The sequence below is a fragment of the Mastigoproctus giganteus genome, chromosome 2 (genome assembly GCF_048544385.1).
Source record: "Mastigoproctus giganteus isolate SK-2022 chromosome 2, ASM4854438v1, whole genome shotgun sequence".
In the NCBI taxonomy this organism is placed as follows: domain Eukaryota; kingdom Metazoa; phylum Arthropoda; class Arachnida; order Uropygi; family Thelyphonidae; genus Mastigoproctus; species Mastigoproctus giganteus.
Window position 1 is genome coordinate 79,283,664 of NC_143576.1, and position 12,987 is coordinate 79,296,650.

A 12,987-nucleotide genomic window follows, 5' to 3' on the forward strand; every position below is an offset into this window, starting at 1 on the left:
CATTAAGGATTAAGGATGAAAAAGATTTAAAAAAACACGAATAGAATTTTTAATTAAAAATTCCATATTTAATGGAATAAATTTAGATAAACTTCGTCCCTAAGACTAATAATAATAAAATTCATTGTGGAGTCGTGAATACAATGGAAATATCAATTTGAAATTTCCATTGCAGATTCGTCATAAACTCAATTATTGCAACACTAAAGTAGTCTTCACTGTTCAGAACTTTTTTTCCATTCTTATGATGGATGGTAAACTTTTAACAATCCACTGATTATGACCCTTTCTGATGACATCAAAATAATAACAGATTGTTGATTGGACAAGTCCATTAAACTACTTCCTGCATCAGAAAAATCGGTGTATATTTTAGCTGGTTCGATTAGACATTCAACTACACCAAAAAAACTTCGGATCTTCAACCTTAAAGCGTCACCACGTCTACGAGATATCTCCAGTCAGGTGTCGCTTCTTACCCAAGAGGAACTGTATCGTGGGAAGAGGGTAAACCAATGAAATATCCTCGGATGGAAGTAACCGCTGCTTTGCTGTCGGTTTATTCGGAAACAGCAAAGACCGCAACATAATATTGCAACCATTCATCCATCCGAGGATATTTACTCAACTGGGAGATGATTGTATTATCTCCCCGTTGATTAAAACTGATTCTAAAATAATTTAAATAAATTATTTATATTTTATTAGTGTTATTCAGTTAGATATTAACAAATAGCTTAAAAATTAGTAATTAAAATTAAACATTTTTAATATATAAAATTATGTTTATCTACGTATTAAGATTCTTCGAACCTTTTTCCTAATATGGTAATATTAGTTCGTTAGTATGCTTTTCTATTCTTTCTTTTTTGTTTAGGGAGTGTAAATATGGTGGGCGATGGATGTCTTAGATTCCAACTGAGCAGCACTCTGCTGTATGGATGATCCCCGTTAGGAGGATGGAGGGGACGTTCATTATTCCCACATATAGTGGAAACCCAACTTGTCCATCAAAGGAGCTCATCGGAAATGTAGTTAAGGCGAGAAACCGAAAAACTGTTGCGTTGTAAGAACTGGATGGAGGGTGGGCTTATCCAAGACGGACGAACTGGATCCCGACGATGGGGGTGGGAGCACTAGTGCGGCAGACGTTTCCCCGTTAGGAGGGGGAGGTATACAGTGCATTCATCTGCGCTGGTGTCCTTCCGGTGTCCTAAGGGCAATCCCGTCTACAATCCAGTTCACTAATTACGGATGAATTGTTTTCTCCCTTTAGGCATCAGCTGATTGACGGATTTCCAAACTGACTTTTCGAATGAGGACCGCTTTGTCCGGGGTGCTTGCTTAAATCGGAGATGGACAACTGAAGAATCTGTTAAAGAGGTGCTGAAAGGAGGGCAATGGCGTACACTTGCAATTGATTGTATTATTCAGTATATATGTATATTAATCCGCTGTACTTGCAAATCGGAATATAAATTTCTTGGTGCTAATAAAATTGATTTTTTTATTAAAAAAATGCGTTTTTTTAAATTTCTAAAGTAGAATGATCTTCCTTCAAACCAATGTGCACATTAAAATCTACTCAAGATGGAAACGAGGGTGTAGATGAATAACAGAAACTTCCTATTGATGATCCGCGTATCACACAATCAATACGTTCCATCAAGATTAAAGGACGTCTTGCGATGCACGGCAAAGGTGTCCCGCTGCTGCTGCTGCTGCTACTATTACTGTAATGGGCGCAGCCAAAATAAAACTGGATATCCAATTTGAAATTTTAATACGGAAGTATACTTTTTTAAAAAATTGTCGTTGTTATTGGTTTTAGGAGCATCGGCGACTAAATACATATTGCTCCGTGTATAAACTGCGTGTGTTCTGTGGTCGATTTGCTGTTTGCTGTTCAAAAAAACCCGAATTTCTGGGAGAAAAAAACCATGCCATCCTCGCATGAGACTAACTCAGCCACTTGTGAAAAAGTCCCATAAGCACTCCTGACATGATCGATGGGACTCGAACTCGAAACTTTTCCAGCCGGTGTGAGGAGGACGGCGACTCTATCAACTGTGCAATCCACGAGGGCTTTAAGGAATTCTGCATAGACACAATACAAGGGGTGTATTTATCAGTGTGGTCGACTTTAGCAGGTGGGAGGAATTTTCTTCGTACAGACGGAATACAGTGAACAACTGTGGTAGCACAGCTTTTTAAAAATGTTACTTAGGAGATCTTAAGATTTCAGAGAAAAAATCTGGTTAGGGGGTAGAGGAAAGGAGTAAAAGACATATACGCTTTTTTTTTTTCTGATGATATTGGGTCAAAGTAACGCTTGCGCACATCTCAAGATTTGTTTCTTGCAGCAACTGTCGATATTGGTAAGATGGTCTGCGGGTAACGATGTTTCTGAAGAACAGAAAGCTAATTCTGGGGGAAACAAGCTTGAATATCTTTGGGGAGCAGGAGTTTGTCAGAGTAGCCAATTATAGATGAATTCTTACTCTTAACCGTGTCTACTATGATGTATCAGGAGTGTTGTCAATAAAATGGCTGAATTCAAATTCCTAGTTAGGACAACTATTATTGATATAAGAGGGCTAACGGAAACTTGTTGTTGCTCGGAAAGTGAGGTATGAATTTCACTGTGGTATTTGCAATGTATTTAGGAAGGAAAGAAAAGAGAGAACGGGTGATGGGGTCAAGCTTCTCACGAAAAGCTTTCGTAGATTCAGAAAAGAAGTTCGCAAGCCAGCATAGAATCTGTGCGGTGTGAGTTAGTCGGAAGCAAAGGTATAATGAGAGTGAGAGTAATCTACAGACCAGAGGACTGTGAAATGCTTGACGACAGTCTCTACATGCAGATGAATTGGGCAAGCAAGTGCGAATATCTTATTATGGGTGTCTTCAACTTGTCCTTTACTGATTTCAACAACTGGGAGGGATACACACCATTGGGAAATAAAATATTGAAATGAAGTAGATGACTCATAAAAATTAGCCCAGTAGCATAATTTCTATACACTGTAAACCAACTGAAGTTGTGCAGTTTGAAGTTGCAATTGAAGTTGTGTCATTCCATAACATCACATAATGTGAATTCGTTCACAACGAGTTTCTTATCTGATTATACCTCCAATGAGTAATGCTTCCCCACAAGAGAAGACTGTTGTTACTTATTGTGAATACCACCACTCAGAGAGCCGTTTCAGAGCTATTTGGCTCCTAATCGGTGACTGGATAAATAATCCGATTGTATAAAAAAAAAAAAAAAAAAAAAAGGTAAAGTGCAGCCATTATCAACCCACGGCAGGATGGAAGCCTCCTCAACAATTCATGCTGAGGGAAATGGACCATAATCTGCCACGCTGGTACAGTGCGGGTTGGCAGATCGACCGTATTCAGCAGTCAGGGGCTTGAACCCCGGTCTATTCAAAGAGCATGTGCTACTGCACACCCGCTCCTGATCATAACAGTTGCCAACTCACTTGTGGATTAATTTGACAATATAGGTTAAATATCCTCAGACCGCGAAAAGGGCTTACTATCTGATGCTATTGCACTAATTCATATGACAGTAAACTCTTCTCGTAGGTCTGAGGATTTTTAGCCTTAAATCCTATATGTATAAAGTAGATTATTATTTGTGCCCGCCCGCTAGAGAAAACACTAGGGAGTGAGAATATTCTAGACCTCGTCATTACTCACGAATCAGTTGACATCATAGGGCTTGGGGAACATGAACCATTGGCAGGAAGCGATCATGCAGTCATTGGTTGGAAGATGAAGAAAGATGTAGCAGTAGTTAAAGGCACGGGTTTTAATTTCAGGAAAGCGGACTATGACAATTTAAGGCGCTATATATATATATAGCACCTAGACCAAAATAAAATATTAGTAGGAAGATGCCGCTTTTAATATAAGTTGTCTGCATATTCAGTAACTAACGTGTGAAATTTCATTCCCGTGGGTGACTGTAAACCAGAGGTAGAGCCTGGAATCTGAGGAAGGACGCTATGGTTGACAAAGTGGAGTATCGAGCAGTGATCAAGGTCAAGTACGTGCATTTGCAGGGCAAGAAAGCTCAGGAAATTGACAAAGAAATGAAAGCTGTGTATGAGCAGATTTGTCCATCCTATGACACAGTAAAAAAGTGGAAACGGGAGTTCCAGTGCGGTCGTACAAGTGTCTTTGACGAGCCCAGAGAAGAAAGGCCATCAACATCCACAGACAGTGAGACGGTTGCATGTGTTCAGCAGGTGGTGCTGAGTGACAATTCATTTAATCGCAAAGAAAATGCAGTGGGAATTAGTTATAGGTCTGCCCACAGAATTTGCTGACGCTTTTGCAGAAGCAATGTCGAATTCAATGTTCTCGCCAACTGACGGATTTGTGTAATGCGGATGTTGGAAACTTTTTTGATCAGTTGGTGACAAATGAAGAATGCTGGGTGTGCCAGTATGATCCGGAGAGTAAAGACATGGAATGGATTGAGCACGCTGAATTCTGATGGGATTCTTCCACTTGTTCAGATTACGACCCTACGGGAGCATAAATTGAGGAAGGACAGATGTAGAATAGATGTGCGGAAATTTTCCTTTAGCCAACGAGTGGTTAATTGCTGGAACAAACTTCCATCTGTCGTTGTGGAAGTTGATAGGTTAAATAAATTTAAGGAGGAACTGTACAAATATTTAGAGGGAATTGTTTTGTAATTTTTTTTTTTTTTTTTTTTTTGGCAGATGCTGCATAAGCTCATACGCTTTCTTTCTTGCATCACATGCCACTACTACTACTACTACTACATGTCAGAGCAGTCGAAGCACACCTCCTCCCAAAAAGGCAAATACCACTCCATCTGCGAAGAAGGTGATGCTGTCCGTGTTTTGTGACAGAAAGGGGATTGTCCTGAGAGATTACCTACCTCGTAGTTTCACACTTTCCGGAGAATACTACAGAAATCTTTTGAAAAAGTTATGCGATGCTTTGAAGATGAAAAGGCGTGGAATATTAACCAAAAGTGTCCCGTCTGCTCTCAGACAATGCATCGACTCACATGGCCGTTGCCACCACTAACTTTGTTGCCCAGTGCGGCTTCGAACTACTGCAGCACCCACCCTATTCCCTGACCTAGCACTGTCAGACTTCTTGTTTCGAGAAATGAAGAAACCACTGCGTGGACGCCGCTTTGATTCGTCTCAGGAAGTCATCAATGAAATGGAATCGTGGTTTCAGGCAAAAAAGTGCGGACTTCCATGATCAAGGCATTAAACAACTGATCCATATATATGAGAGAAATGTTACTATACATGGAGAGTACATAGAAAAGGATTAAAGTTCCTGCGAATTTTCACCTTTTTAGGGCTATTATTTCTAGGTAAGGTACGAACTTTTTGATACCGCTCATAGGTTTTTTAAAAAAAATTGTTTTTAGAAAGTTTTATTCATCCATACATTGATACATATTTTTCTGTCATCCGCAAAAACTATTCTTATTATTAGAAATTTTTATCAATACTTTAGAAAATATTTACACTGAAAATGAGGCCCCTCTTCGGGTGAGACCCCCGGCCATGGCCGGTTTCGCCGTAGCATTAAGGCAGCCCTGGCACTTGTGGAAGACGTTTTAAACTGGACAGACTGAATCGGTCTTGAAAAAGTGCAAGACTTTCTTCTGCCAGCTCTGGATGATTTATCCCCAGATAAGCAAATCCGATCAGAGAACGCACGTAAATGGAAATTACATATAGGGAAAACATTCGAGAGTGTAATGCGCCCAAATATCGGTTTCCTCCCGTCCCAACCATCCATCCATCCATTTGTCCACCTAGCACAAAGTATCTGAAGAAGTTGAGATGGCCTGAGACAAAACGGTGGTTATGCTGCTAACCACAGCTGCCGTTATCTGCAGTTTGTATTATAACGAATAAGGTTTTCGTATTGCACGATTATTCAGAATGAAATGCTGCGTGTTGGGCAATCACCTTATGAAAAAGTAAAGCGATATTAAAAGGAACATATGGAAACAGAAAGGCTAAGAAAGAGAATTATTAAGGTTAATCTTTCGCTTTGCAATTTCTGCATTCGTTCCAGTCAAAATCTTAATGGTCAGTAGGCGCGACTTCCCTCGTTGGATGTAAAAATTAATGTATCTAACGTGTCGTAAAAAGCTAAAATTCCAAAGTATTTACAATTCAAAAATAACTTTAGCTGCACTTCTTGCTCTTCCCTAAGATGTTGTATTAAGAAAATTACTCAATCGTGCGATTGTAATCATCTTAGCTCAGCGAATCTAAACTAACTTACAATTTCAATTTTAAGCTTTTAAATAAATAAAATCTTTTTAAAAAGATTTTTATTTCATAATAAACTCAAGTTTTAACTTCTCGGGGGGAAATAAAAAATATCTTGGCATAACAAATCTTTTTTGCTATCCATTTTCTCCCAACTTTTATCAGTTTGGACAGAACGCAAACGATTGCTTTAGAAGATTAGTCGTAATGATGGCATTCAGTTAATTATTTCTTGTCTTAAATACTTTACTGCTGCACTTTTGTCTTCCCCACTCTTCTCTTCAAAAGTAATTCTTCTCTGGAGCCAGTTCTTGCAAACCTCTTCCATTACTGCTCTCAACCCGTTCTTACCAATGAAATTTCAAAAATATCAATCCATTATTACACTTAAGACTATTGCTAAAATTTTCTAAACCTTATTTTATAAGGATCTAATTTCCTACTGTAACTCTTATCAATGATCACCAATTTCTTTTCTTCCCAGAAAATCCACTCTTGATATTATACATGAATTTGATTACATTCGTATCGATCTTCTTATATTCAGACTTTCATCCTATAGTCTACCTTTCTCTTTAGAAATCCTCGATTATCTGTTATGATACTAGGTATTACATGAACTTCATTTACTGTCTCACAGGGTGTCCCTCAAGACTCACCCATAGGTCAACTTTTATTTATCGTTTGCTTAATAATCTATCGACTGCATTTCAATCTGCTAATGTTGAATGGTAACTTGCAAATGATCTTAATCTTTACAGAGTTATCAATTCTCCGAGTAACAGCGGTGAATTGCAGTCCTTTCTCTGTTCTCTTTCGCTTTGACTCTACAGAAATATCATGTTTCTACACCCGTTTAAATGCAAATTGTTAGCTTCATTGCAGTCGTGCAGTTCGACCCTTTTTCTCCATTGATTATTCCATTAGAAATACTCTCATTAAATCTACCAACACTTCCAAAGACCTAAGGGTAGTTCTTATTTCAATCTGAGCATGGATCTCATTTATATTTCAGATTTACAAACTTCTCGGCTTTTAAGAGTGACACATTTGTAATCCATCTCTACAAGCAACTTACACTTTCTGTTTGACTATTGTAATATCGCCAGGTCCCCACAATAGCACTACTTCTCAAAGATCAGAGTGAATTCAAATTAAATTTGTCAAATTCTTATGTATTCGAAATCGCTTTGCCTTTCACCGATATAATTATGAATCACTTAGCCAACATTTCAGAATCCCTCTCTGCTCTAGCGACAACTCCAATGGTCACCTTTTGTATACCACAATCTCTATTGCTTTTCCATCACATTCTGAAAAAAATATCTTTCTCTGTATCTCATCCCCCTATATTTTTGATTTGACTAATTTCTCACTGACTGTTCTTCGTATTCACCACTTAGCTGCTACTCCTCTGCTTAACCCTACCTTGTACAGGAAATTACTCTTCATTCTGTTTCATTAAGCGTACGAAATTTATATAAATCGCAGTATATTTTCTTAACATTCTCACCTGAATTTTAGGGTCTACGTGCCCTGTAGTTTAGAAGTATGTATATAAATAAATAAGTTTCATCTTTCTGCTGTTTATGCATTATATTAAAAGCACTTACGTCTTCACTTGCAGTTAGAAGTCCAATCGTTCTCAACATAACTTACTTTACAAAATTTCCACCCAGTGTCACATGAAATATATTCTGCTACGCGACGCAAGACTCTAAACAAGATTTTATTAAGATATAATGGCGCGTGAGGATACATTTTAAGATAATTTCTTTCTGCAGTCTCGTAAACACATTATCGCCTTCTCCTATTGGAGGAATATCGTAAAGGAGTCCTGTGAAGAGATTTGTAGAAAATTAAGTTTAATGTGACAGTTTAAAATTGATCAATCAGAATGAGGAAGTAATACTTGAAATATATTCTCAAGTTTAAATTGAAGCCGTGGGTTTATGGATTAATCTAAGAAACTTTGCGCTTTGTAAACTAACTGACAAGATTCAAATTAGTCCCATCAGGAATCATTAGACTTGCTTCTAATTATTTCCAAATCCTTTAAAGCCATAACAACCGTATTGCGATTTAACTACCTCATAACGGGGATTTGTCCGAGTACCCAATAATGGTTGCGCGTCATTATAAGCTGTAATCAATGAGATCCTATGCTGGATTTATTAACATAGTAAACTGAAACTCTTCCATATCATGACTTGGTTCAAATCTTTTATCCGATCAAAATCTGGAATTCTGTGTTTACATATTTTGTTTTCTTGTCCGGAGATTAACAGCTGCTAAGAAAGAGGAAGAGAAACGCGCAGAATTATGTTATATAATGGTGCGAATGCGGACAGAACACTGTCATGCATTACACAACAGGTTAGCGATCTCGAAAAGGAAGTACTGCGTGAGATCCGATGTCCGAATTGTGTAGAGCGTGCTTTCCAGTAAAGCAGGTAAGTTGTATCCACTCACACAGAATGAATGTGCAGCATTATTGATTCCCTCCAGCGCATCTCAAGAAAACTAATCTAGTATTTTCTTCTTTACTTCTTTTCTATCTTTCCTCCTTTTACATCTAGAAGAGCCGTCTTGGAAATAAATGAGGTCAGTACTCTACTTTTGTTTCCATGATCTTATTTCACAAAAAACAAAGAACTATAAAAGATGGAATCTACGGGCAGCCAATTTGTTTATTGTAATCTTCTACCGACCAAGCATTCCCGAAATTACGTCATCTTTCTCTCCTACACAAAGTAGACGCTGTGTTGGTTATTCTGCATTCATATTGTTTAACATAAAACGACCTCTGTCAACAAATTACGGATATATAAGATTATATTAATATTGGTAATGGCAGGTATAAGCTTATTAATTTTGCAGTTAAACAAACGTTTCAAAAAAACAAATTATTCTTTGATGTTTTTTTTTTTAATCATATGACATTTTGCGCCATAACAACGGTACTGCAAATTAACTAGCTCATTTATATTAAAGTCTTTCGTTAATTCGCTGTTTAAATGTTGTATTCCAAGTTCTCCTGGTATAATTTTCAGTTTAATTGCATCTCAAATAGTACTTAACATACTTGTATTGGCCTGTTACTAAAATGGATAATGAACACACTATTTTGGAAAAGAAAACGTGTAATTCTTTAAATCAGAGGCCTCATAAAAATTAAAAATCGGAAAATATTAACAAAAACGCTCATAAAAGTTTTCCAAATTTTCGAATTAGCCAACTGAAATGTCTTTCCTTCTCTTTCTGGAGATTCGGAGAAGTTGGTTGTAGTAGAGTTTCAGGCGCATCACCAACTTAAGCCATATTGCGTAGTGTATATTATGTCTGTTTAGTATAAAACAGAACTACGATGCTCATTACGTTCTACGTTGTATTTCAATATTTGTAGAAGAATAAGGGAAGTTTACCTCAATATGATACGTAGAACACTTCCTTTTTGCGTTAATTTTATATTCATTTATTAGCTGGAGAGTGTCATTAGGAAGTGTTCTACGTATTATATTGAGATAAATTTCTCCTATTCTTCTACAGATATTGTCTGTAAATTGTGTGTGTGTGTTCTGTGGTCGATTTGCTGTTTTTGCTGGACGAAAAACCCGAGTTTCCGGGAGAAAAAACCATGCCCCTCGTCTGAGACTGACTAACCCAAACACGTTATGAAAAAGGCGCATAATTTTTTTTTTTCTCGCGACATATTCGGAGAAGTAATCCAATAACTGTCAATCACTGAATATTAGAATAGAGATGTGTGCATATGCCCAGCCATCTTGGAATATATATCTTAATTACAAATAATATAAGTTTGTGAAAATCGTGAACACCAAAATAATGACAATAAACAAACAAAAATCACCAGAAACCTACCTAACTGGCAATCGAACCAAGATACGTACTGCATAAAGAAATTGAGCTAATGGTTAATCTATTTCTAAAATTGATGAGTTCCATTTTATAGTTACCCGGGTGAAAAATGAAGCAACTAAGCATATAACCATGACGCAAGTTATGTTAGTGATTACTGTCGTAATAAATAAACGATGAAGGAATAGAACGAACACTGCTTGTAAACTTCCAAATAATCAGCATGAAAGAGGAGGAAGAGAACTCACTGGCATGTTGCTATAATGACACCGTCATCTGATATTTGAACTTCCTTTGCGCACCAAAGAAACTAAGGCTAAGGCTATGAGGAATCAGTGAACTGTGTCTGTAAATTGTGTCAACACTATGATGAGGGAAGGCGAGAGGAAGAACCATGCAACCCTCTCTCAAAGACCGACTAACTTAGCCACAGGTGTAAAAAACCCACAGAAATGTCTCTACTTTTGGCGGGCTTTGAACCTAAGCCTTTTCTACTCAGTGCGGAAGGATGCTCCCGTAACTACAACTACGTGTGGAAAACTCCATCACTGACAATAAAATATCAGTTTTATTCCGAGTGATAAATAAACGAAAACAGGCTTCACACCCCAAGAACCAGCTTGTACTTGTGTTTTGGCTTTTACTACAACACACAATAGTTATGAGGCAGTTTCAGCAGCCGGTGAAGAAAATTGATCGCTGTCTAATAATCATATTTAATTCTTCTTGGCTCTTCATGGGCCGTTAAATGAAACCAGTTTCTATTGAAATCCTCGTTCTCAGTCGAGTACCGCTTTAACGGATACAAAGTCACAAGAACGAAATTAAAAATTCCTTCGTAATGAAACTTACCTCAATTATTCGAGGTTATTGCTACCCTCTCGATACCTGAAGAGCGCACAAATCCTCGTCCCCCAAGTAGAACGCCAACAGAAACTGCTCTGGAAAGCAGACATTCTGTTTCTCTGTCTGGCGTGATCTCTGTTCACTTAACAACGATGAAGAGCAGACGATGCGAAGAACGTTGGGCGTGCTCCACGTGCGACAAGTAAACTTGCGGGAGCAGAAGCTGCGTGGTCCGTTTATTGCTGCCGGATGATGAGCGCTGCTGAGAGTGAAGAAAGGTGGGATGGGATGCTCTCTGGCTACGAGATTGCGAGTTTTCCTACGAGTTCGACCCGAATTTCCATACGACACAAGAAAAATCTTTTCCATCGGTTAACACCGGCTGGTCTGATCTGCCTACAACAGCTCGTAACACTCTGCTAAGAAAGAAAGCGCGTGCATTTTAATGAAAGATAATCGCCGATCTTCAGATACTCCGTTATTATCAGAGATATGAAGTGAAGAAATCGTCCAGGTGGCATTTATGGAATTCGTTGGTGGAAATTAGAGACATTTGACTCGGGGGTATTTTTACTATCTTAAAAGACGCTAAATGGAACTTCAATTTAATGCTGCGTTCTTTCTTTTTTTTTTTTTTTTCGTTTGTTTTTCAAAAAGAAAATTCTTTCATTTTGTCCCGAACTTTCTTATATTACGATGTGCAATTGCAGATAACCCTAATTTCTTAATCTTGGATAGATTATTCATAACCCTTGAATTCTGATGTTTTATACATTCATTTCTTTCTAAGTTCATTTCAACCCATGTACGCTAACCTCGCATCAACGAATAATGGATGAACACTGCTGGATTAGATATAGATATGTTTCGGAAGAGAAAAAATTACTCCATAAAATTATTAAGGGATAGATCGACGTCCCAAGCCTTGAGGGAATAATTACCCAATCCAAGATTGAGGCTTGCATGAAGTTGTGGACTCTGAAGCGTATGTTCACCTAAAACATAACTGACCTCATCAAAAAAATGTAATATTGATCCAAAGAGATAATGTATAGGAATAAATTTGAAATTATGCATCAAATTTTAGAGATCTAGTCAACTAACACAAGTGCAGCCCTTATAAACCTCTTGTAAAAACATAAAGCAGATATTTCACTCCTTGAGACTTCCCTGTCATGGTTGAAGACGTCGACAAACTGAAGAATCTCTTTTACTTCCTCTATTTGTAACCGTCAAGTTTCATCCTGTCAAAGTATCCAGAGAGAAGGACATCCAGGCCTGTACCCTGTCAACTTAATATTTCTTTGCATTCCACTCCAAACTTTCATGATCAAAACTATCCCTGAGTGGATTTCATAGGAAGGACAGTTTGTGCAATACTCCGATGTACTTGTGGCAATTTCGACTTAATTAAGTACTTTGTTTATAATTAAAGTGTTTATGTATTCTTATATTTTAAACCCGAAGCGCTTTCCCTAATGTATCGAGGCAGGTCAGAAAACTGATAACCTGAGCGGAGGGATACACTGACTAACAGATTAACAGCAGCCACAGGCAGACGTGTAAGAGATTCTTGCACTGCTTCTATTCAGACGTGCAGCAGCCTGGAAAACAAGGTGTCGGGGATTACAAGGACTGCTGGGAGCTCCTCATGGAACAAACAAATACAAGATCTATTTTATGGTAACCAAGAGTAAGAACAGGTGCAATGTACACTAATGCTAGGAACACGTACACTAATGCTAGGAGCATAGTAAATAAATTTCAGTTTGAAGTACTTACTGGTTATGTCATCAAATGCAGACATTGTTGTGATATTGGAGTCGTGATGTAACTCAGCCATAAGGGATGCAGAATTTGAATGTGGAGAGTAGAGAAAAGACCCAAAAAAGAAAGAAAACTGTCATATTGGCAGGTCGATAACAACCTCAGCTGATCTATACTATGTCTAGTTTTATGCATTCAGTAACTG

The 12,987-nt window shown here is 37.9% G+C and overlaps 1 protein-coding gene across 2 annotated transcripts in view; it reads right to left on the reverse strand.

Moving 5' to 3' along the window:
* Nucleotides 1-11,147, reverse strand: part of Ih (hyperpolarization activated cyclic nucleotide gated potassium channel Ih) — a 998,432-nt gene extending 987,285 nt beyond the window's left edge. For both annotated transcript variants that reach the window (XM_090389226.1, XM_090389196.1), the window contains exon 1: nt 11,022-11,147. The gene's annotated coding sequence lies outside the window, so the exon portion shown is untranslated. The remainder of the gene's footprint in view (nt 1-11,021) is intronic.
* Between the last annotated feature and the right edge of the window lie 1,840 nt (nt 11,148-12,987).